This window comes from Podarcis melisellensis, assembly GCF_964234715.1.
Source record: "Podarcis melisellensis genome assembly, chromosome: 12".
In the NCBI taxonomy this organism is placed as follows: domain Eukaryota; kingdom Metazoa; phylum Chordata; class Lepidosauria; order Squamata; family Lacertidae; genus Podarcis; species Podarcis melisellensis.
In genome coordinates this window covers 10,430,803-10,457,441 of record NC_138544.1, presented here as the reverse complement: position 1 = coordinate 10,457,441, position 26,639 = coordinate 10,430,803, and positions in this window count along the sequence as shown.

The following is a 26,639-nucleotide window of genomic DNA, read 5'->3' as shown; positions in this document are numbered from 1 at the left end:
TTTAGGTCCAGTCGTGACCGACTCTGGGGTTGCGTGCTCATCTCGCTCTATAGGGCGAGGGAGCCGGCATTTGTCCACAGACAGCTTCCAGGTCATGTGGCCAGCATGACTAAGCCGCTTCTGGTGAACCAGAGCAGCACACGGAATCGCCGTTTACCTTCCCGCCGGAGTGGTACCTATTTATCTACTTGCACTTTGACGTGCTTTCGAACTGCTAGGTTGGCAGGAGCAGGGACCGAGCAATGGGAGCTCTCCCCGTCGCGGGGATTCGAACTGCCAACCTTCTGATCGGCAAGCCCTAGGCTCTGTGGTTTAACCCACAGCGCCACCCGCGTCCCCTAAAACATGATAGCCATCTTCAAATATCTTAAGGGCTGTCACGTGGTAGATAGAGCAAGCTTCTGCTCTGGAGGGAAGGACTCAAACCAATGGCTTCAGGTTGCAAGAAAAGGAGATTCCAACAAACATTTAGAAAAACTTTCTGACAGTAAGAGCAGTTCAGCAGTGGAACAGACTCTCACGAGAGGTGGTGGACTCTCCTTCCTTGGAGGTTTTTAAGCAGAGGTTGGGTGGCCATCTGCCATGGATGCTTTAGATGAAATTCCTGCATTGTAGCAGGTTGGACTAGATGACCCTTGGGGTCTATGATTCTATGAAACCGTTTTAAAATGAGGATCTACTACATAAATATTCATTCATTCATTCATTCATTCATTTAGAGGAGGGGTGGCCAACTTCTAAGAGACTGCAATCTACTCACAGAGTTAAAGACTGGCAGTGATCTACCCCCTTTTTGGGGTTTCAGCCCAAAGTTGCTCAGCTTCTTTTAGGGAGGAGGGAAGCCCCATTTTTGGGGGGTGCAGGGCAAAAGTTTTGAGCTTTTTTAAGGGGAGCCAAACTTGTTGGGCTTCTTTGGGAGGAGCCAGTGATCTACCACAGATGTCATGATCTACCTGATGGATGTGCCTGATTTGCACCTCACTCTTCAGCCAAAAAGCCTCTTACGTAATAGTTCTTATAATGCCCAGCCAACACAGAAGCAGCTCAGGGGCAGGAGCTGATGGAATGACCACTGCTTCCCATCTTGCTCAAGGAGGTAGCTTGATAGAATGGTTGTTGCAGCAGCAGCAGATTTGCTTTGCCAGAACAGAAGGGTTTTAACTAGCTGGTGGAGAACCCATGAAGTTTTTTTGATGGGTAACATGTGAACATGTTGGTCTGTAACCTGTTCTTAGGCAGGTAGGCCCACCTATTTCTTAGCCCATGACCACCACAAAAGATTTTCCACTTTGCACCTTCAAATACCTGCTGTACAACCGGCATCAAGTTTTCTTTATGAACAGTGTTGACTGTCTTGTTGAACACGACCCTTTTATGCCACAATGATTTGTTCAACCCAGGCAGTCAAAAATGCAGTAAACAATAAAGTTGTAGCTAACTTTTGCTCAACGATACTAATTAGAAGGTGGCACTCATCTCAATTAATTGTATGAGTTGCTGCAGGCATGTGACGCTTGTTCTAGATGGTACGTTCCAGCAATTCTACAATTCGATGATTCTATCATTCCCTTTCCATTAGAGAGCCCAGAATGCAATTGAGGCCATCTAAGGTGAACTCCTGTTGCTCGGTCCCTGCTCCTGCCAACCTAGCAGTTCGAAAGCACATCAAAAGTGCAAGTAGATAAATAGGTACCGCTCCGGCGGGAAGGTAAACGGCATTTCCGTGTGCTGCTCTGGTTCGCCAGAAGCGGCTTAGTCATGCTGGCCACATGACCCGGAAGCTGTATGCCAGCTCCCTCGGCCAATAAAGTGAGATGAGCACTGCAACCCCAGAGTCGGCCACAACTGGACCTAATGGTCAGGGGTCCCTTTACCTTTACCTTTAAGGGCAGATTTGCAAGTTCTGCCTAGTTCTGTGATACCTTTCAGAGGCTTTTTGTAAAAAACAATCAACCAAATTAGAATAGCCCAAGGAAACAAAAAAGAGAAATGATTAGCTATGAAAATGGTCATCATTTATTACTTTTAGCAGAAAGAGTTTGACACCACTTAGGAAGTCAAGAATGTATCATATTACTTTAGCTTGTTATTAGACTGTTGACTTAATACCTTGTCACTATTTTCATATTATAATCATATTATTTTTTTCTGCTCTCTTTTTATTAAACAGATATTTCCTACTATCTTTTCATCCCTTCCCAGTTTAATTCACTCCCCTGTTTAATTAGTATTTTTTCTTAGGAATTTAATTATAGATGCTGGGCTTGATATATCCCTTCCGATGGAAGCTGTTAAGTGTGTCAGAGGGTTTACCTATTGCCCATTGTTATTTGTGTTTTTTTAGCTGTTACATGCTGCGAATATGGCAAATGCAGGCATACCCTGAAGCATATTTGAATCCTCTTGCTAAGGATGTGGGATATTAGTGGATAACTGATATGTTTCAAGGCTGGCATTTCCCATTGTTTCTAGCTTGCCATTTTGCAAAGTACAACAACGACAAATTAACCCTTCATTTACAGCTGAGCCAAAATGGTTGTTGTCTTTTGTGAAATGTTTTGATCTGCATGAAACCTCAGTTCTTCTTCTTGGGAACTACACTGGGATTCTGGTGTGAGTCCCTGCCCACAGAGCACCATCAGGCAGTACAGCATTCTCTTACTCACCAGTCTTGGCCAGCTGGAGATGAAACAGCTGCTATTTGCCCTAATGGAGGGCTCCTGGAAGATATGGGCTTAAATAGCCCCATAGAACTAGGCTGGAAGGGGTGAGGGAGATAGATGAGAGTGTGGTAGCTTCTGCCAGCCTCATTGCTGCGTTTGGAGACCTCCAGCCACAAATGTAAGCAAGTTGCCAAGAACCTTCTCCTTACAGCCCTAAGAAGCCGGCAGCTCAGAACAAGCCCCGCTGCACCAAGCCTGATAAGAAGGCCTTTGGTGGCTCCTGCTATCAAGTCCTAAAACTAAGGGCCTTGAGGTCATAGCTACAGACCTTTCCCATAAGCAACATGGAGAAGCAGTTGATACTCACCAGGCTACCCAAGAAATGACCATCAGGAGGGGTTAAAAACCTATACCACACAAAACGGGACACCCTGTTTTTTATTGTGAGAATGGTAGCCATTTGCGTTGCTGAGATCTCATGCGATTTCATGGCACGATTCCACACACACGGCCCATGGTGATCTTGCACCATGCTCTAAAAAGTTTTCTTGGGGGGCGGGCAGACAATGGCATGAAATCGTGCAAGATCATCCTGGCAACTGAAATGGCCTCTGTGTTCTTCCGATGAAAAACAGGAAGGTGGCGTCCGGAAAAATGGCATCTCGGATTTTGGCTCCAAAGTGTTGGAGGGTATGCAAACCTCCTCTCTCCTTGTTAAAAATGATACTTGCTTGAATCTTCTTGAACAATTCTCAGCTGAGGGCTGGATATGACCCTGAGGTTGAGGAGGGGGCCTCTGTGTAGAGAAATGTCTGAGAAGGACTTTTGCTGTTTTGATACAAATTATACTAGATTAGGACTTTCAACTGACCTGTACTTCTCTGATATCATGCTTGGTCTTTTGCTGTAAAACACGGGCAGTAGTGTGTGCCAGGACCTCCGATGGCATCTGCAGAAGGTCTTGGTAAATATCCCCTCAATAAATGCAAAACATGAGAGACTGTTTGCTCAGCTTCCATTTGCCCTGGTTTGGCCTCTCCTGCCCTGAACGTACTCCCTTAAACATGTCTATATTTCATTGGATGCCAACATTGCGTGCCCACCTTCTCATCTGTTTGGAACAGAGGAAAGGTGCAAAAAGCTACTGTCTATGGGTAAGCACTGCGGGGGCTGATGTAGGTACCATTTTGCCAATTGATATAGCAGCTGATGGGGGGGGGCATGTCTCCTTTTTGGCTCTTTTAGATGTGGCAGCCACGATGCCATACCTCCATGGCGACTGTATGTGGGTTATGCCACGCACCCATGACAGCCATTTTGCCCCCTCCAAGTTTTGTGGCCTGATTTTGCAAAGGCTAAAGAGATTATATGCGGTAATATTAATCCAGAAAAAAAGGACTTGCTACAGAATCACCTTGTTTTATTAGTCTTTCTTAACTGTGGCCCCCTACTTGGCATATGAGAAAACAATAGCGAATATTCAGAGTAAATTCTGCAAAGTGGCCTAGATTTTCTAGCTGGCGAGAAAAAGAAATCTCACGAAAGGGTCTCATTTAAAAAAACATGGTTTCCCCCAACAAATTTTGAGAATTATACCTCTGAGAGGGGTAAACTACAGTTTCCAGGATTCTCTGTGCTTTAAATGCATGCTGTGTATGTGAACGAACCTATCTGAAAAATGTAATCTGGGACGTTTGGGCTCAGCCCCCGTTTGATTTTCACAAAACTGCAAAACGTAACACCTTTAGAAACTTTTCAGTTGGCGGCATTAATTGTGTATATTACAGCAGTCCGAAGAAATTAAGAAGCTGCCATTCTGTGTGAGCTGCATATTAGTTCTCCGAATTATTGGGAGGCTGGTGAGCCTTCACATTTGAGCTGCCTATAAACACTGCCGTTTTTATGGCTCATGGCCCCCCCTTCTTTCCAGTGAAAGGACAAAAAAATTAAACTGGGTATATCTGCAGCTGGACTTGTTTAGACAGTCTGATTGCCTTCCAGATACCAGTCATATTCCACCCTAGAGGTGACAATCTTTCTACGTGCTCATTAGCTGATGCCAGAAGAAATCATCACAACGTATTCCCTTCTTTGTGCCTGCAGCTGTAAACTAAAGGGTGTTTTTGAGGAGAAATGATATTATGAAGAGTCATAGACAATCTGCCTTTCCTTGCGTTCTGAAAGGAGTCAGGCATGAGTTGTGCCGAAATGCAACCTTATTGCCCTTTTCAGATTTTTCGCCTGCCCTTTGCCCAAGGTTATTTGATTTGGCTTCATGATGAATTGTTCTCTCCTCCAAGGACAAGGCTAACAGGATATCTATCTGTCGCTCAGGTGGATATCCCTCAAGTATGCGCCTCAGAGCCAGAGCTCGCTTTATTCTGGTCATGGGGATGCCATGAGAAATTGTATCCCTCTAGGCAAATCCTCTCGCATCAAATGTAGACAGTCTTACTGCTCGAAGGGCCATCTTCACTTTAGAATCTCTGAGTTGAGAAATGGTGGAGGATTTTAAAGCAAGCTGACCTAACTCACACCTCACCGACTAATTCACAGATTGGAATGTAAAATTAACCTTTGGTTTTCACACTTTGAATTTTATAATAAATTATCTGCTCAGAAAACTCTACAAATCCAAACTAAAAAAGTTTCATTTTCTCTAAAGATGCTTCAAGTTGTGTTTACTGGGGGGGGGGGGAGAGTGTATACTGGGGGAAAATGTGTATACTGGGGGAAAAAAAATTTAGAAGAAGAGTTTGGATTTGATATCCCGCTTTATCACTACCCGAAGGAGTCTCAAAGCGGCTAACATTCTCCTTTCCCTTCCTCCTCCACAACAAACACTCTGTGAGGTGAGTGGGGTTGAGAGACTTCGGAGAAGTGTGACTGGCCCAAGGTCACCCAGCAGCTGCATGTGGAGGAGTGGAGATGTGAACCCGGTTCCCCAGATTATGAGTCTACCGCTCTTAACCACTACACCACACTGGCTCCTGGGGGGAAAGTGTATTTAAATACCAGAGTTAAAATCGGCATCAAGGACCTAATTGCTTGTGCAGCATTCAAAACATCAGCTTACATACCTTGCTCCAAACTGTCAAGTTAATGCTCAGGTTGATTTTTAAAAATAAATTCCTTTAAAACCCCTCCAAAAAAAATCTCAGCAACTTTGATCAAAAAGAGAACCTAGCAAAGAACCCAGAGTGAAAATGAGACCCAGAGAGAGGAAGTCCCTGATGGCATGAGATAATCTGGATTTCACCATTCCCACTGCATCATGGGATCATAGAGTTGGACGTGACATTGGAGGTAATCTAGTCTCTCATATCCACCAGGAGTTGTGCATTCAGTATTTTGGGCTCAATTTTACAGAACTCCCTTCCAGATTAAGTCAAACAGCCCCTTCCCTGTTGGCTGGTGCCTTTGAAAGAATTATTATTATTATTGTTATTGTTATTATATCCAGCAGGCCCTTTAACTGAATTCTCATTTTATAGTTTTAACCAATTTTTATTTTCATTGTATTGCTTTCCTTATACACTGATTAGTGACGATTGTAATTAAGGGGCATATAGATTGCCTAAGTTTGTAAAAGAAATAAATCAACAGTTGCACACATGTTAGAAAAAAGGCTCTGTTCCTGGAGACTTCCGGGATAGCGCGAACGGGTAATGGCGGATTCCCTCCGAGCTCCGGAGGGAATCGGCTCCGTTGAGGACGGGTCTTGCCGTGCCGGCGACACGGGGACCCTTAAAAACCGCAGGCGCGGAAGCCTGCGGACCTGGTGACTCGGTGGGCACCTTAAACGCCCTCCCCAACCCGCGAAGAGCCTTTTTAAAGGCTGCGGAGTGGACTGGGGAGCGGCGCGGTGCTGAGAGTCCATCGCTACCTCGGCGGAGCGAAGCCGCGAGCCATGACCGGAGAGCGCTGTCTTTCTTCCTGAAATTGGACTGAAAAAAAAGTAACCCGTGAGTAAAAGGAAATTTCGGCATTAAAAGTTTTTATTCCTGAATTTAAGTACGACCGGGGGACGTGTTAAAAAGGAAGTCCGCACTCCCCCCCCCCACCAATAGACTTAAAACAAAGAGAGGAGCACTAGGTCGGAAAAGACCCTGGTGCTTAAATTGATAACTTTCACAAATTGGATTAAGAAGTTACTTGTGCTGGAGAGGAAGAGAGAGGAATTTCAGAGGTTTTTCTTTCTTGACTGACCCCCCCCCCGGACCCGGGAAGCGCCCTGTGTGTGAGCCCGAGAAAAAGAATAAGGAGTTTGACAGCTGTCAAAAGAGCTGTCAAACGGGCAGTTAAAATTTGGAACTGTGTTGCAAACTTCTTTCTGGATTAAAAGTGCTACTTTAAAATTGAACTGATTGGAAACAAACTAATTTTGAATAACAAAGTAACAGATTGTTGGAAAAGAACCATGATGGAAATCCCCCTGGAGGGAACTGAAGACATTGCAATGGCTGCTGAAGGAAAATTACTGGCAGAGATAGAAAAAATGTTTTTTCTTGTGGGAACTTTACAAGAACAGAGCCGGGTCATGAGTAAACAACTGGTGACCTTCAATCTTAAATTAAGCAACTCTGTTGATGGAATCCAGCAGGAGGAAGAAAAATCTGCAGCTGTAGAAGAAGAGATAACTTTAGAACTGGGGGAAAAAGAGGAAGGAGAAGAGGAAATTCTGGTGGACAAGAGTAATCAAAAGTCTGTAACTGTTGGGAACAAAAGAAATAAAGAAGACAACCAATGGATTACAAATCTGCAAAAGGAGAGAAAGATGGAGGTCCCTGGAATAACTATAATGTTGAGCTATAAAAGAATGAATAAGTACGACAGGGACTCTTTCTTCAAGTTGGAGTATGGGAGATTTGTTGATCCTGGACAGAAATTGTTTTTGTTGGATGTGGAAGGAGGAAAACATCAGGAGCTGGTGATAGAACTCCTTCGAGAAGAGAAGACCAACAAAATGGACTATAAACAAAGCCGGTGGAGAGAGACTAATTGGGGCCTAAGAGCCTCTGATGTGAGAAATCCGGGCTAAATTTGTTTTTTCTTTTTCGAGGACATTGATTTGGGAAGGGGCAAAAACCGGGGCAGGGGGGGAGGGGAGCATAGGGTGGTAAAAATCTGGGATTTAGAACTGAAATATTATGATCTTTGATTTAATATAATGAGGGAAGAATTTGTGGGAGAGAAATTAGGCCGACCTTAAAGAAAGGATTTAATGTGTAAAATGGGATATGTAAAATTATGATAAGTAAAAATGATAAATTTTAAGTAAGGATATGAATAATATTTAAGAGTATGAACAAATAATTTGTTGAGATATTAAAGAAAGTGGAAGGTGGGTAGGGGAGTGTGGGGAGGTCACGGAAAGAAGATTATGAAAGTAAGGTTATGATGTTTTGATTTGTGTTTGTGTTTGTTTTATATGTGTATGTTTGTCTGGTGAAAAAAGTTGAAAAACCAATAAAAATTTTATAAAAAAAAGAAAAGAAAAAAGGCTCTGTTCCTGGAAGTGCCACTTCAGTATAAGTTAACAACAAATGACAATCCCATACATTTTTTTTTAAAGCGTCATTTGTTATTTAATGCAAGAAACTGTTTCTGAAAGATATTAAACATGGGAAGGTGCTGATCGCCTGAGGTACCTTGCTTGTTCTTGGTGAGTCTATTGATTCTCAGAGCCAAAGGTTACCCTTTAAACACATTGCAATGAGGCGTTGTCATAAAAGAGGCCTATCATAAATTTTCATACCCTGGTATAAAACTATTTGGATACAATTGCATCTTATGTCTGGGGCAATAAAAATGCACAATATTGCCGAGGAAATCCAATATATCATTGGGAGGATAACGTGGCCTTGTTTCCCTTTATTACAATTTTATTTTTAACTACACATAAGAGGTATCATAAAAAGTTAATGTGTCTCAAAATTAAAAACAGGGAAGCATCCTCATGCAAGCTCCCCTGGCATATATTCTAAGCCAGGTTCTTCCTTTACCTCAGACACAATTCAGACTCTCCTTATTAACTCTTCCCCCCAGAGACCATGGCTAGAACTGAAATTAGATTTGTCGGCTGCAAGAGGAATGGCATAATAAATACTGCACTGGGCCTGTGACCTTTCAAGGCACACAAACAGAAAGCAATCTACAAGCCGCAGTGCTAGCCAATTTGCACTGGGGATCTACGGGAAAAAAGACGGGGGGATTCTGCCACCAAGAATAGCGTAATTAGAACTGAGCTGAAATGATCTATTTAGTTTCCATTTTGCTTCACTGGGTCACACACACACACACACACACACACAACCTTCACCATACAGTATCAAGGTGGGCTTCAACCATTCAGCATATCATACCTTCCAACACGTCCAGGGCAAACACCGGGTCATGCATCTTCTGGGCCATGCTCCTGGGCGACTCACGTGACCTGCACAACACTCAAAATGGTCGCCATGTTTTCTCATGAAAAAAGTGGGTGTTCTGGTCTTCCCGGGACAGTTGTGGGGTATGGCATACTATGTATCCCAGTTACAATTATAAGAAAAAAGTAAGACAAGCAAAACTGTTCCAGTGAGAAGAGAGCATAAGAGATAAAACAAAAGCAACGTAAAACAAAATAACTTTCAAAGGTGAGGGTAAAGAGTTGTGTCTTGGAGCGCATGGCAAAAGCTATTCGGTGAAGATGCACGCTCCCCATGGATCTCTGTATTGACAGGAAGAATGTTAGGCTACTGAGAAATAAGTCCTATTGAGTTCAGGTTAAACCACTGAGCCTCTTGGGCTTGCTAATCGGAAGGTTGATGGTTCAAATCCCCACGACGGGCTGAGTTCCCATTGCTCTGTCCCAGCTTCTGCCAACCTAGCAGTTCGAAAGCATGCCAGTGCAAGTAGATAAATAGGTAAGGTAAGGTAAGGTAAGGTAAGGTAAATGGCATTCCCATGCGCTCTGCCACTTGTCATGGTCCTCCATGCACCAGTAGCGGTTTAGTCATGCTGGCCACATGACCTGGAAAGCTGTCTGTGGACAAATGCTGGCTGCCTCGGCCTGAAAGCAAGATGAGCGCCGCAACCCCATAGTCGCCTTGGACTGGACTTAACCGTCCAGGGGTCCTTTACCTAAGGCCTATTGAGTTCAGGCAGGCTTTCTTTCAGATAAGTAGAATTGTAGCCTAGACTTCTTCTTTCAGATGTATTTGATTTCCAAGTGCAGGTATTTTATTTTTTTTAATAATTGAGGAAAGTTGGAGAAGCCTAGTCTTGACTGGCTGCAAATAAGGTTTTTTCTACAAGACGTTTTTTCCACCATCGGCTATCTGATTCTTTTCACTGAAGATGCTAAGGATTAACCTGGGATCTTTTGCATTCAAAGCATATACTCTATAAGTGATGGTGGTCTTTTACCCATGTGTGGGCTTTGCCCCCCTCCAAAAAGAAATCTAAAGAAATTGATTGTTAGAACAGCTCAGCTTCCAGAGTTGGGCTGGAAATTTCTGGGGTAACAGTCCACCTCAGTTCAGCTGCCATTAAGTCCCTGTAAAACTTAGGACCACATTTTGCAGTTTATAGGACACATTGCGTTGCCTGCCTTGCCATCATTTTCACAGTGAGGCAAAAATCAGATAAGTGTTGGAGATGCAAAGAGACTCTATCATACGTGGTGGGCTTGCAAAAGGGTAAAAGAGTATTGGAAAATAATCCATAATGAATTGTGTGTGTTTTTTTAAGTACTTTTCCAAAAAACGAACAAACAAAAAAACCAGAGTCCTTTTCGTTGGGCATAATTTAGACAGAAATTCCCAGGTGTCAAAAAATGTCATTTATGTATGCCACTACTGCAGCTTGTGTTCTGTTAGCCCCAAATTGAAAATCGAGCAAAGTCCCAACTAAAGAAGAATGGCAACTTAAACTGATGGAATATGTGCAGCTTGCGGACCTAACATATAGAATAAGAACAAGAAGAACATACATTTAAAGGAGATTGGCAAATGTTTATTGAAGATATGGAGGAAAATTGTATTTGAAAATGTGGGCAGCATTAAGATAAATTTAACAGTGTAAATAAGTTTTGATGGATACAATAATGGAATACTGAATGGTTTAGCTTATATAAAATATGCAGGGATTTCTGTTGTGTAAATGAACCATGGAAAGAGAAGAAGGGAAGTCATTGATGTTGTTTAAATGAATATTCTAAAACATCAAATAGAAAATTTAATAAAAATTATGGGTTTGGGGGGACAAAAATTATTGTCCTTTTTGATCCTTGCATTTCTTAACTTTATCCAGGTTTAGTTCTCACTAATGAGATGGCACGCTTCTTGGTGATGTAGCCACTTTCACATACTTCCTGGGTTTTTTCCGCATATTAGTGAATGAATGAAGGTTCAATACAGCAATCACACCCCTATCATGTTGTTGTTGTTGTTGTTAAAGGAGGAGATGGTTTCACTAGGGCGGCATGACCTGTTCTGCTTTGCTACTGCATTTGCATGTTATTTGCATGTTATTATGTTATTAATATAAATATATTAGGGGGGAGGAGGCAAGCGACAAGTGAGGGTCATGTGCTCTCCTTTCCTTCTGCCTTCAACCTCTCAGCAGACTCTGATATCACAGACCAGGAGGTGTTGGAAACAGGGGTGAGGTGCATCTTCAGCTATCTATAACTTAATAGCTATGCACAACACAACAGGACCATTTGGGAGAGCTAAATGGAGTCAATTTCATGTCCTGCTTCCTTCTTGCTAGTGATTAGTTTCCCCAGGACCAGTTAAAAGCCACTTTGTATTTGTAAAGCCAACCGTCTAGAAATAAGCCCAAAGCAGTTATCTATTTAGCGATGGAGGAGCTCAGTCAGGGCTGATCTAGTGCTGTCTGGAAAGAGCCCTTAACGATCGCATTTGCAGATACACATGCCTATACACTCGCATGCACGTCGCTTTCTCAACCTAGCCAAAGGACAAGTATACACAATGGAATACAAATTGATAGTTTTGAGCTCAGAGACAGCTGTTGTGTGCTACAATTAGTTGCCAGATTGGAAAAAGAGCAGGAACCTGCCTCCCCACTCTTCGGAGTCAGCTGATGAGAGGCAGGGAGAGGGTTTTTGTGCGTATGTGTGTTTAGCTTGCTGCAACTGGGAGACCCCCTCAAGTGCATTTGATAGCTCCACTGCCATGAAACCAGACCCACCCATCCAGTGTCCCTATTTTCCAGGGACAGTCCTGGATTTAGAGAAGCCATCCTAGCTTCTGATTTGATCCCGGAATGTCCCGCTGCTCCTTAGCACATCCCTATTTTCATCAGAGAAATGTCAGAGGGTATGCAGTCCTGAGCCAAAGAGATGCAACCTTTAGAAGATATCTGAAGGCAGCCCTGTAAATGGAAGGTTTTTTTAATGTTTAATAATAAAAAATTAATAATGATGATGATGATGATGATGATTATTATTATTTATATGTTGGAAGCTGCCAAGAGTGGCTGGAGCAACCCAGTCAGATGGGCAAGGTAATGATAATGATAAGATAATGATAATGATAATAATGGAATAGGGCACCCCTATTTTCATTGGAGAAATCGTGGAGGGTATGTGAGACAGGATGAAGCCATGGCTCTGCCCCTCCCCATTCTTGTGAAAGCCACCACACATCCCCACAGAGTCAGAATGGAGGTGGTTGCATTGGGAAAGTACTGGAATGCCATAGGATCTGGCTTCAAAACCAACTCAGCCATGCAGTTCATTGGGTTACCTTGGGCCATTCACCATCTCTTAGCTTAACCTACCTCACAGGGTTGTTGTGACAATTGAAAGGGTAGGGGGAGAACTATGTTCACAGCCCACAGTGGCTCAGAGAAAAGGAGGGGATACCAATGAAATAAGTAAGTTGTGCTTTCATTCCCTCCTTCCTCACAACGCAACAAGAAGATACAGAAATGCTCCGTAGGTTGCAACTCATAGCACCCTATGTTGCAATCTAGGTCTGCTTCCTTGATTTATTTGGGAAGGCTGACCAGGGGCAGAGTTCGTACTCACACATGAGTTCACAAGACAGAAATAAAGCCCCAGATGTATGCATGGAATGTTTTAGGGGAAACAATTTGGTGTTCTTTCTACGTTGTTGGAATACAATTCCCATCAGTCTCCACCTGCATGACCAATGTCCAGAGATAATGGGAGCTGTAGTCAAACAAGTTGGTCAGTTTATCAGATGTATATCTTTATGCCTCCCTTCACCTCCTTACCTGTTCAATGTTTTTCTTGTGTCTCCGTTTCAAAGGCACCCCACTCCTTTCGGTTCCTTGATGCCTGAGATAAAGCTGATTGGCTATGCCCAGGAGTAGGTTTGCCCCCAGAGGCACATGCTGCACGCCCAGGGGGCAGGACGATTGTCTCATGGGGGTGGCACAGTGATGTCACCCCCCTCAGGGATTACGCTCAGGGAGGACCACACCCCCCTGCACCCCCTTCCTCCGCCAGTGGAGAGCCAGTGTGGTGTAGTGGTTAAGAGCGGTGGACTCGTAACCTGGTGAACCGGGTTCGTGTCCCCGCTCCTCCACATGCAGCTGCTGGGTGACCTTGGGCCAGTCACACTTCTCTGAAGTCTCTCAGCCCCACTCACCTCACAGAGTGTTTGTTGTGTGGGAGGAAGGGAAAGGAGATTGTTAGCCGCTTTGAGACTCCTGAAGGGGAGTGATAAAGCAGGATATCAAATCCAAACTCCTCCTCCTCCGCCAGTGGTTCCCCTATCCCAACCCCTCGATTTGGTTTCCAAGAGATGCATATCTGGCCAATCTACTGTCTGCTTTTAGATGGGCTGTGATGACCAATTCACTGGACTTTTATTTTTTTAGGCTGTTCACAATCACTGCTTGTTGTTTGAAATCACTGTGTATTTTGCTCTGGAACTGGCTTTGCTTCTGTGCTGGGTTTGACCTTGATTTCATTGTATTGTTTCCGCCCTAGCTTCCTGGTGCTACTATATTTTGTTTAAAAAGGTAATGTATGTATGAATGAATAATAATTAAATATTTTCCAGCCAAGAGTGTTGAAGCACTACCCTCCTCTACTCTAGCCTGGGGGTGTCCTGAGTGTAGCTTGGTATGTAAAAAAATAGCTCCACTCATTTTTGCGTGCTCTTTATACAGGATCAGCCCTGGCTTCTATTGTACATTGGGATTAATTCCTTTTTTGGAGTTTACAAAAATTAACTACATGCCCAGCAATATTAATTGGAGTCTTTCCTCCCCATTCTGTATTTCCACACCGATTTAAAATTTTCTGCTGATGTTTTTCCACTCTTCCCTGAGACATGTACTGAAATAATGTGGCATTGTTTTGACTCGCTGGATAAACATGTTGTTTTGAAGGGTGTCATTATTGGACTCTGTTGTTGAATAAAACAATAATTTGAATACAAATGTTTTCAAAACCAATGGACAGCGGGGGAATTAAAATGTTCCATTTCCTCCCTCTACATAGCATTAAAAGGACTGAATGGATGAATGAATGCCCATTAATGTTGTGATGTTCATTCATCAAGAACACAATATAGACTGCTCTGCAGGGAGCTATATGGCAGACTGGAAATGGTTTGGCAGTCAAATCTTTGGCTGGTGTCATTGGCCACAATTCCCTTGGTTTTAATGGAGACTCACCAATTCAGTCTGGTCGAAATGGCCCTTTGAGTCACAATGAACTTGAAACACGCAGCAAAGATCTCCATCTTTCTAGGCTTACTGCTTTGGCTGCTAATGAGGAGAGATGGGTTTTTAATTAGAAGGGAAATGTTGGTACATTTCCTTGGACTCTAGTACCTTTGCACACTGCTCCATGATGTTCTAAGTGCCCATCCATCACAGGCAGAATCCTTTTAGTGCAATCTATTTCACAATGTATTCTGTGATCTGGCCTTGCCTCCTCATTCTCTCCCTGTTAACCCACGGCACAGAAAGGGAACAAATGAAAGCTGTTGCAATTTCGCACCTGGATACCGCACTGATTGAGCAGATGCTTGATGGCACATGGAGTGGCTTTGCATGTGAGAATGTCTACTGATGAACAGAGAGCATTGCCAAACTCCCAAGAGCAGATCTGGAAAGGCTGGTTGACTTCATTCTCTGCTGCCTGATAAACTAAACGTTAGCTTCAATACGAGATATTTTTTTGTTTTTAAAAGCCGAGGGTGAGGGTGGTGGAAGGAATGACCAGGCAAGTCACATTTTAGTAAATCTGCTTGTGGCTTTCCCCCCTGGAATATAAGCTTATTATGATACACATGTTTGCAAGCTAGTGATGGGCAAACTGACCTCACTGCAATTGAGAATTGGGGAGCTGATTTAAGAATCCCATAGTAGAAACTCTGATGAAAGTTCTCCTCTATTCTTTCTGAATCACAGCCAGAATTTTAGCACGTGTGCATCATCTTGGACACACAGCACGCTTACTGCAAGGTATTTTTTCCACCACTGTGCATCATGACATCACTTAGCCATTGTAGAAATGAATGGACAGGTTGCAAATGACCATATGGGATTCTTCCTGCTTGACTGTATAATTTCAGATGAAAACTTTTCAACTGATTGGTTTCTTTGGCAAATAGTAACTCAAGACTAAAATCATTCTGATCATGTGCCAGCAATGGATGTTTTCATTACCTTGAGTAACTAAAGGATTACATAAACAATACTGAAGCATACACAAAGATGGTGGAGTTTTGCTGCTTATGCATTGGCAACAGCAGAGATTCAGAAAAGAGAAATTAACTCATCACAAATCTCTGTTTTAAACAGATCACCATTTCAGTGGCACATATCAGAATTATGAACAACTTATGGACTGAATAATTATATGTTTCAGGGGCATCACTGTTGCAAACACAAACTTATTCCAGCCAATTTTCACATTTTACATTTTAAAAATGCAAAACTAAAACATTCTAGATGAGGTAGCAGATAAATTGACTCTATGCTTGCAAGGCAGGATGTTTGTGGAATATGATTGTTGATTTTGCTTGTTTTTAACTTCTTTTTGTTTTTAATTTTTATGTTTTTTATGATTTTATACTGTTGTAAACCGCTGTGATATATTTTTATGATCCAGAGGTACACACACACACACACACATCACAACACAATACAGTGGTACCTCGGGTTACATACGCTTCAGGTTACAGACTCCGCTAACCCAGAAATAGTACCTTGGGTTAAGAACTTTGCTTCAGGATGAGAACAGAAATCGTGCGGCGGCAGTGGGAGGCCGCATTAGCTAAAGTGGCGCTTCAGGTTAAGAACAGTTTCAGGTTAAGAACGGCCCTCCGGAATGAATTAAGCACATAACCAGAGGTACCACTGTACAACACGAAATAAATAAATTGTGATTTGGATTGGGAGTGTGTGTATGGGCTGTGCCGTTTCTATAACATGTGTCACAACGAGCCCCCAAGTCCATAAACAGAAGCATGGTGAGATTTGTGTCACTTTTGGCTGACCATAAAGCATCCTGTGTCAGCCATCACAACTGACAGTGTGAAATTAGAGCATTGGAAACAGCTTTCTGCTGTTTATTTAGTGTGAGGCTGGACTGTGAAGGACTGTCATTTGTCAAATCCATGGCAAAGCCTTAGAAGGGAGACCTAAAACCGCAGAGCCTCTGATTGACTTCTCTTTTTTGAAAAGGGAAAAGCCTTTAACCTCAACATGTTAGGGTTTGTTCATCGATGGGGAAAAATAATAATACAAACCAAGATATTTACAGTTGGGCAAGCCACCTCAGGGAAGTGGTGTATGGCACAGCTAATGGATGAAGGGCCTTAGGCAACCCAGCAGAGAATATTCTGTGAAATATTGTTAGCAGGTACTCAACACTATGGTGTAAACCTCCCTCCTCCTGTAAGGAAGAAATACATGTAAACACACACAAACACCTTTTTTATTGCAGGAGGGGGAAAAAAAGTGTGGGAACTATCTTTCTACAAAGAGCTTTTTCTATTTTCCAGAAACACAGCGACCTACTAGCAAAGGAGCTGAATGCCACATTTTTTAATTGACTGGCAAATGACAGGGCCAAATGAAGAGTTGGGGGGAAACAGACACAGCCCTGAACTTTCTGCTTTTCACACACTTTGTCACCCTGACATATTGAGGAGGGAGCTGAAGTTAATATGGCATTTTTGTAGTCATGCAAGTCACCGATGGAAACTGTTCCCTGGCAAGATTTAAGAATATCATTGTAATTAAACTAATTATCCTTTTTATAGGAATTCAGGCAGATAGCACCTATTGTAATTTACACTTCCTGTCATGGAAGTGCTGAACGTTCAGGTCTCTGCTGTTTATAGATAACCTAGGCATTTTTAGTCATCCCAGTTCTTTGTTCCATCTGCTTAGGCTTCTCTGATCATTGCTATTTGAAGGGCCTGATCCCTTTCAGAGTAAATTAGCAGGCAGCTCACTTACAGCTCTCAGACAATTTCCAGGCCCAGTTTGAAGTAGTACTTTCAACGTGTCAAAGCCCTAAATGTATTGGGACCAGGTTACCTGAACCATCACTTTTTCCCATGAACCTTTTTCATCCAGGGGGCCATATTCCCCTGTGGACAACCTACTGTGTGTAGACTTGCCATGGTGGACATGACCTGAAGCAAAGGTGAGCGGAGCAATAGATGTGACTCTTTCCTTTGTACATAGGCTACATTTCAGCTGTGCAAAAGCCTGAGGGTTCTGCTCACAAACTCCTCTCTCTGTCCTCCATCCAGGCAAAAAAATGAAAATCATTATCATTATCGTATTTCAAGGACACATTCCAGTGAATGAGGTGTCCTGGGTTGGGGTGTGGCCTACAAAGAACTTGCCAACTAAGGAGGCCCGGAGGAGCTCAGGCTTGGCCCCCAGGCTTGAGGTCCCCGACCCATGGTGAAAATGCTTGTCAGAGGTCCACGTTTGCCCTGATGGACCAGCCTCCACTTCGCTCTGGCATATCCCTGGGGGAGTTCGCCAGAGCACCTTCCTGGAAGGCGCCCTGGTGATCCTCAGAAGGATGTGGCAGGGTGAAGTGTCTTTGCCTTGGCGTGCCCTTTTGGGGATCTCCACAGAAATTTGGGGGGCCTGCCCCCCTCCTTGAAAATATGGGGGGCTTGCCCCCCCCCAATGGCGCCCCAGGTGGGGGAAGTGGTGTGGTGCTCAGGTCCTGTCTTCAGGCTTTTCATAAGCATCTGGTTGATCACTCTGAGAACAGAATGATGGACCTGATGGGCCTTTGGCGTAATCCAGAAGGGCTCTTCTTATGTTCTCATATATTCTGTTTAGAGCCACATTTTTTGTAATTTGGTTGTGGCATAGTTGCCACCACACAGCTGTTCCTCTGCGACTGCTTCCTATGTCCAGTGTTTGTTTCATGGGTGAACTCTGTGCTGGCATCCAGTCTGCCAACAGGGCCAATGACGTTAAAGCAGAAAGAAGAAGAAGAAGAAGAAGAAGAGGAGGAGGAGGAGGAGGAGGAGGAGGAGGAGGAGGAGTTTGGATTTGATATCCCGACTTCCATCCCTTTAAGGAGTCTCAAAGCGGCTAACATTCTCCTTTCCCTTCCTCCCCCACAACAAACACTCTGTGAGGTGAGTGGGGCTGAGAGACTTCAAAGAAGTGTGACTGGCCCAAGGTCACCCAGCAGCTGCATGTGGAGGAGCGGGGAAGCGAACCCGGTTCCCCAGATTACGAGTCTACCGCTCTTAACCACTACACTACACTGGATTATGATCCAGCCTACCAATTTAAGAGGAATACTTTTACACCTGGAGAAATCAAGTTCTTAGCTCAGGGAGGCTCTTCTGAGCAGATTTTGCAAAGCCCCGGGTTAAATGAATGGTAGTATTTTTTGTATATACGTATGTGTTACTTGCTAAACATCAGGATGGCTTTGCAAAGGTACAAAGAGTTTATGTACCCAGTGTGTCTAGTATGTCCCACTTGATATACTTGTTCATTTTTGATCCACAAATGACTTTGGTCTACATCCAAAAAGTTGTAAAAACGTTAACTTTATTTTAAAAGCCCTATGGTGAGTTCTTTTTCCATATTTGTTGGACATTATCTTATCCTAGCATTTGAATGACATCCTTCTATTATGCCTTGAAGTCAGTTTTCAAAATTCATATTTAATACCCTTGTGTGAGCATACAACTGTCAGATTATCTCCATGCAAATTTTCTTCATACGGAGATAATTGGTGGGGCATCAAACTATTAATAAATGGAGTGCTAAAATAACCACATTTAAATAATGCTAAAAGGGCCACTTGTCAAACAATTTTGGTACACAATTTGATTGAATGTGAAATTGTTATAATCAGGTAAAATGCATCCTCGGAATCCGCCTCCCTTCTCAAAGTATCATTGATTATGGAGAAGTCTGCTCACATCTTGCCAACTAAAATAATATTGCCTCTAAAATAAATATATATATATATATATATATATATATATATATATATATATATAATCTCCTTATATGATCTATCTATATCAATCATCTCTCTAAATTGAGGTATTCATATATTATATAAATAATCTTCAGGATATATTCAACAAGCTGCTGTTGGTGAAGATATTTTACACTCCCTGTTGATGTGCATTGATGTGCAATGGGACGTGCATTGATGATCTAGCCTTCTAGGGTAGCACAGCCTTTCCCAACTTGGTGCCCTCCAGATGCTATGGGCTACAATTCCTATTATCCCTGGTCACTGGCTACATTGGTTGGTGTCAGGGTTGGCCCACACATGAGGCAAAGTGAGGCAACCAGCTCAGACGACAGCATCTATAGAGGCAGCAGCATGCATTTCCATGGTGGTGGCAGCATGGTGGAGACAGCAGCAGTGCATTCCTTGACCCTGGATCTGCTGCCTCCTTAGCAGCCCACCCCCAAATGCCACCTCTACAGTGGCCTCCTGGTCCACAGGAAGTGCTGCTGGGCTGCTCCCACTCTTGTTCCCAATGTAGATATTTATTCCCCCTGCCTTGTTCCTGATGGCAATCTTCATTCACTCCATGTTCTCTGGTGGGGGGTGGCTACCATTTTGTGGTTCTCCTCAGGTGCCAAATTTGGGTCCTGGTTCTAAATCTCTGCTTGTACAGCATCTCATGGTACTGCTTTAGGAAAGGTTTTGATCCCCTTATAAGCCAAACAGCCACCCATCACACAGTGGATTGTCTCACACTACCATACCCAATTATGCTTTGTTGCTTGTAATATCTGTCTATTTTACATGCTGAGGGAATCTGTGACCAGTGATGGCTTCTTACCATGTATGTAGTTATCACCCTCAGTTAATTACATATCTGATTCACAACTTTGTTCCTCAGAGAAGTGACTTCCACGCAGAAAGGTCACTACAGCTTCCACTTCAGGAATTATCCCAGGGAAGGTGTTCCAGATTGTGAGTGCTGTTGCCAAGAATGCCCATTTCTGCAAGTGACAATCTTCTGATTGTGGAAGAATCAGTGGTGTAACGTGGGTTGCCAGTGTCTGGGGCCTCGCAGAGGTGGGGGAAGGAGGGAAACAGAAAGAGTATGCATGTGCCTCCAACTGTCTAATGGTGTCCACGTCGCCCAAGAGATCACAGCCACAGAAATCAGAAAAGAGTTGTTCTATGGTCTGGAATGGTCACTTCTTGGTTTGTTTGAAGAAGCCGTTTTCAATGTATCCTAGCAACGGAAGCACACAGCTATATTGAGGCAGCATCAGGTGTTGAAATTTTGCACCCCTAACTATTTTGGACCCAGGGCAACCACCCCTGTGCCCCTCAATGCTATGCTACTGGGAAGAAGAATCTTCTCAAGAAGATTGCCTTCATGGTGGCATGAACATATGAATGGTATAGCCTAAAGGCATATAGTGCTGCTACCTTGCTGAAGCTAAGCAGGTCTGAATCAGATCAGTGACAGGTAGAGGACCCCTTGGGAACCACATGCACACCACCTGGAGTTCCACGAAGGAAGAAAGGGGGACTGAAATATACTCGGAGTCCTGCAGTGATTTCATGCTCTTTATTGCAGCTTGTAAAACAGTGATTCAATTTCCCCCCAAACCTCAGGCTTTTATATACATTATTTACACAATGAGTCCTATCTGATTGGCTGATTCTTCTTCCCTCCTGGAGCCAGTGTGGTGTAGTGGTTAAGAGCGGTGGTCTCGTTATCTGGGGAACCAGGTTCGCGTCTCTGCTCTTCCACATGCAGCTGCTGGGTGACCTTGGGCCAGTCACACTTCTCTGAAGTCTCTCAGCCCCACTCACCTTACAGAGTGTTTGTTGTGGGGGAGGAAGGGAAAGGAGAATGTTAGCCGCTTTGAGACTCCTTTGGGTAGTGATAAAGCAGGATATCAAATCCAAACTACTACTACTACTACTACTACTCTTCTTCTTCTTCTTCTTCTTCTTCTTCTTCTTCTTCTTCTTCTTCTTCTTCTTCTTCTTCTTCTTCTTCTTCTTCTTCTTCTTCTTCTTCTTCTTTTACTGCAGGCCAATCAGTTGTTGCATTCTACGATCCTACCAGCCTAATAGGTTGATTAACTTCCCCTTGGAGCCTAATTGGTCTTCTCCTGCAAGCCAATCAGTTGTTGCATTCTAGGATCCTACCTGCCTATCGTTATAGGATCAGGGACACAAAGAAATCAAGAGACGCAGACCAAAAACAGACTTGTCTGTCTTTCCACATGGAATTGCAACTTCACAGAAATCCCAGACTTTTCCTTTTGGTTTGTTTGTTTGTTTGGAAAATTACGATTTTGAGTTTCAGAGAACTCAAGAAACTTCCCTTCACTTGCCCATAGCATTGTCAGCATTGGAAATATTGCTCAAACTACAGGTACAAGTTAGGTACTGGTATTCATAGTAAAGAAATGGGTAGTTTGCGCTCGTTAAATTAATTCCATTGCAGGGATGTTAGGAGGGTGGTAGGGATCCCAGGGTAGGATGCTCTGCAGTGCAGCTAACTCCAGATGGTAGAAAAGTTTCTGAGGCTAAGAATAATTGCAAACTACTGTCGAGCAGGTTTTTGTGACTTCTCTTGCAGGGAAATGCTACAAAAATAGGCAGGGGGAAAAGTCACTAGTTTTGGTGCTTCTGTTGCTAGGAGCTCTGAAATGTTGCTAACAAGAGGACCTAACTTGGCAACACTGAATAGTGCTGTGCTGGAAATACTGGCAGCTTTAATGGGAACAGCACGGACGTGTCAGTGGGAGGGAAGGTGGCAGTGAAACGGTAGCAGCGACTGGAAAGCAGGCAGGATTCTACCGCAGGATGTCTCCCAGATTACTGAAACGGCCTTGGTGATTGGCGATGGCTGCATCAGTGATTGTTGTCTTTTTTCTTTTTAAAAAATGGGCATACGTTGGGTGACTGAGGTCTAATGGTAACCAATTGTCAAGGATTTCACCAATTCATTTCTCTCCCAGGGGAGCAGTTGGAAAAAGGCTAACTGCTGCTTCATCACTGCAGGTTGACGGTTTGTTGCCTGCATTGGGAAAGGAAAGTGCTTAACTAGATTAAAGGACTTCCTTCATTATCATCCTTTCCTCCCCTGCCGTATGATTGCGAGGCTAAAGCCATGCCTCCGCCTTCTTTGAGTCTCTTCAGGTAGGAAGAGGAACAGTTGCTCGTTCCCCCCTCTGTAATGTTACTGGAACACAGGAATACAAATTCATCAGCAAATGTTTGCCAAGCCATCTCCCATGCACTTGGGACAGAACATCATGCAAAACCAGCAATCTGGAATTTGCTCAGTTTGGGGGAAATGCAGATGGATACTTTTGTGATATCGCACAGTTAAAATTGTTTCTAATAATATAATCTTCATTACGGTCCAAGTACCGTATATGGCATCTTTTAGGTTAACTCCTTAAAATAAGGCGTGCAAGAATTAAAAAAGAAGAAACATTTAATTAATAAAAGCAACAAATTGTCATGTAATGAAAACATATGAAACTGCATAGCTAAAAAACCTTAAAAACTATAGGAAACTGCCTTATCAAAGCCCTGGTCCACCCACCTCAGTATTGTCTACTACTATTTTAGACTGACAGCCACATTACCTCATGAGCAACCTGGTGGGATGTGCATAATGATGGCGGACCCATAGGCAACAAGTAGATGGACAATAGATGGTAAAGGCTACATTCCAGCCACACTAAAACCAGAGGTTCCTACACATGCATATCTCCATCTTCCATTCAGGCAGGCAGGCAGGCAGGCAGGCATGCAAGCAAGCAGTATTCTCACAGTTCAAGGCTCTTGAGGAAGGCACAGAGGGAGTCCAGCAATGGGAGTGGCCTGGAGAAAAGGTTTCTGGCCTGGGAAGGAGGTTTGGCCTGAGTAAAATTCCAGAGGTCAGAACAGAAGGCCTGGAGGTGTCCAGGCCTGTGGTTCCAAAAGTATGGTCCATGGACCACCAACACAAGGTGTTGGTGAGCTTCATTCAGGCAACTCCATGTAGTGACATATCTGTGAGTGGTGACTGTTCCACTGTTGCCTGGAAAGTGAGTGGAAGAAATAAAAGGAGAGGAGGAGGCTCTGTCAGAAAAACAAGTTGGCAGCTGGTAGCAAGGTCCCGAGCAAGAAAAAGGCATTGACAAAGCACTTTAGCAGAATGGAGAGTCAATGTCAAGAATGAAGAAAGAATGACTGCATGCAAGATAGAGTGACTCAGGGTGACCAAATCAGGGTTGGTTTTTAAAAGGGTATTAAAAAGGTAAAGGGACCCATGACCGTTAGGTCCAGTTGCGGACGACTCTAGGGTTGCGGCGCTCATCTCGCTTTACTGGCTGAGGGAGCTGGCGTACAGCTTCCGGTCAACATCTAAACATGGAAATCATTCAGTGGTCCACCAAGACTCTCAGCAATTTTCAAGTGGTTCATAGGGTGTTTTTTTTTATTTAAAAAAAAGAGTTTGGGAACTGAACACACTAACCTAACAGCACCTCTTCCCAGTCTGATGGTGGATATCTTTCCCAGACTAGATGTGACATCAGTTGAACCTGTGGCTGATATGTTCAGCTTGGTGGATCCTAAGTTTTGAGGATCAGGATAAAGCACGTTCTTTTGCATCCTCTTTGAAAAAGAAAAGAAAGAGGAAGGTTGGCATTAATTCCTGAATGGATTCTTCAATAGAACAATAGAAATTCCAAATCAGGTCCTTGACTATGTGAGCAATGGGTGATCCAGGCCAGATCTGCTCACCAGGACCAGTCCAACACATATAGAAGCCCTCTGGACTTGCAGTTGACTCTTACATCTGCACTGGTGATGGGATAGCATCTTTCAGCCAACTTGATGGCAGCAGCCTAGTTTAGGAGGTGCAGGACTGGCTGTGTGACATACACAGTTTGAGCAGAAAGTAATGGCCAGGAGTAGCTTAGGAGGGACAGCTTGGGTTGGGGGTTTCCTACTGCCCCCAAGCACTTGCCACCTGAAGCAATCTCCAAACTCTGCTTGCTGGTAGGGACAGTCTTGCTGACCACCTTGCCAGAAGAAGGGGGGTGGGAAATCTGAAACACATCTGCACTTCACGAGCAATGATTTATTTGTTACAAATCTCTCTGGAGGACTGAAGTGGGGAGGGAATCAAATAAACCAGAGTGGTGTGGATTGTTTGTTTTTTGCTTGTCTTTCAGCCTAGCTCGTTCAATGTGTCCTTGAAACGATGATGTAGCAACTTAACTATAACCTAAATGTAATATTCTTTTCACTGGATCTTAATGCTGCAAAGCTACATTGACTGACGTCAGCAGTATACTCAGCTGAAGCCTTCGGATTATATGACACCAATATTCCACCATCTTCATCAACTGAACAGAGATGAGAAAGAGCCTGGCTTCATCCAACAGCTGGCTGGAGCCCAGAGCAGGTGGTAGGGTAGAGGGTCAGATGACCAACTATGGATGGAGACAGAGCCTATGACAGGCGGAGCCAACTAATTCTATCCCCCCCTCCCAATCCTCCTTGCTGAGTTCTACAAAAGCAACACTGAGACTACGTTGAAGGAGCCAACACAACCATCCCCTGGACTGAATGTAAGTAAGAATGCAGGCAGGTGATGGTTTCGGTGGCTGAGGTTAGTGGGCCAGTGCCCCAGCCAGGATTTCATTAGTGCCAAGGCTCACCAGGGTTTAACCACAGTATTTGTGTTCATTGTCAGGGAGTTGGAGGCAGAGAAGGGGGAGAGAATGGGGACCTATAGAGATAAGCCTCCGATAGTTAGCAGTTGTACTTCCTCGGAGGAGGAGGGTGACGAAGGGTTGTCAGGAAGCAATGAATCAGAGAGGGGGGAGCAGCTTCCGGGGCCCAGCCATTCTCGTAACAGAGGAAGGAAAGGGGGAGGGTTCCGGAAGTGGTTATGCTGGAAGAAAGAGAAAAGATCGGCAGTCTCTGCAACTGACACTCCGTGATGCAGATGTACTCTCAGAGCTCCATGTAAATAGCAGAAAGAAACCAATAAATCTTGTAAATATGGCTGGATTCCCAGACTCTTATCTCTTCTAGCACTCACCAAGCAACCCCTGACAGGACTAAACCATAGAACACGTGCAGTAAGAATAAATGAAAATGCCTCTGGTGGGGAGTGCAGCAACCTCATCCCAGAAGCGTAGTAGATTAGGGGGAAGAGATCCCCATCATTTTCTGGATAGACTGATGTCTATAGTGCCACAAAACTTCTTCTTCTTCTTTTAAATTCTTTGCCAAGTTTCCCAACTCAGTGCCTTTAGGGATAAAGGTAAACAAACATTGCACAAAATGGAATGGGTTGTTAGAGCAAAACAGCAGTTGTGCTGGAAAGTGCAAGACTGTGGCAAGATCAAAGACCAAAATGCAAGCGAAGGACAAACTGCAGCAAAATGAGAACTAAAGCTCAAAGGCGCAAAAAAATAGAAAACACAAACAAATCCCACAGCTAAACAAAAATACAACCGAAGGAGACTGCTGAAAACTCATTCCCTCCTCAGGTTTTCTATTGCATTAGCCACATGCTTTCAAAATGGCACTATTAGCACCCAGCAGGTCATAGAACAGAAGAGTCTGCTGTCAGGGGTTTCTGAGGCACTAAGGGAGAAAAACCTGAGAGATCATTATTGACCTAGGCCTTCCAGGCAGGTTCACACATCTGACACTACTGTAATCAGTACTCAGTGTCTATTTTCCGGCAGAAGTTAGATGAGTAGTTTCTGTCTGCTGAGGTTGGGGCGGGAGGAAATTGTCTCCTGACTCAGCTGAGTGGCAAAGTGACAATATAAATGGTTATTAACCTTAGAATGGAATGTGAGATCTTATCTTACCAATGGAAGGTATTGCAAAGTTTCAGAAATGCTTCCTGCAAATGTTTGTGCCTCCACAACCTGCCTCGTGTACAACACCCATGGACACATGCAGAAGGAGTGTTGAAAACAGATCTCCATAGGGCAGAGTCAGCTGGAGATTTCTTTTTAAAAATGAAAGCTCAGAGTCTGGGTCTCCTACCTGGGGATGTCAATGTAGGCTTTCACAAGCATCTTCTTAATAATCTATATTAAGCCTTCACACCTACCTGGGAGTAAGGCCCATTCAAATTAGTGAAACTTACTTCTGAAAAGAGGCATGGATTAGGCTTTAGTGGTTTAACGATTAATATAGGGCTCATTTTACTATCTGAAACATCCTGTGGATAAATATCCTTCAAACAGTTCTTGGCAAATCATTCCTGAATTGCTATGCTGTTCACAGCCTACAGAGAAGCAGTGGTGTCTTTCCAATCTCCCTTGGAAGTTGTCTGGAGCTAACACAATTCCAATAGGTAAGTTATCAATAGTTTCCCTTTGGCATGAGAAATGGTGGTGAGTTCATTAGAAGTTTCCATATCCTGTGGAAATTTCAAAACATCTAAAGTAACAGAATATAGGATCAGCTTGAATAGAATATCATCCAAGTTTGATAAAATGTATTAATCT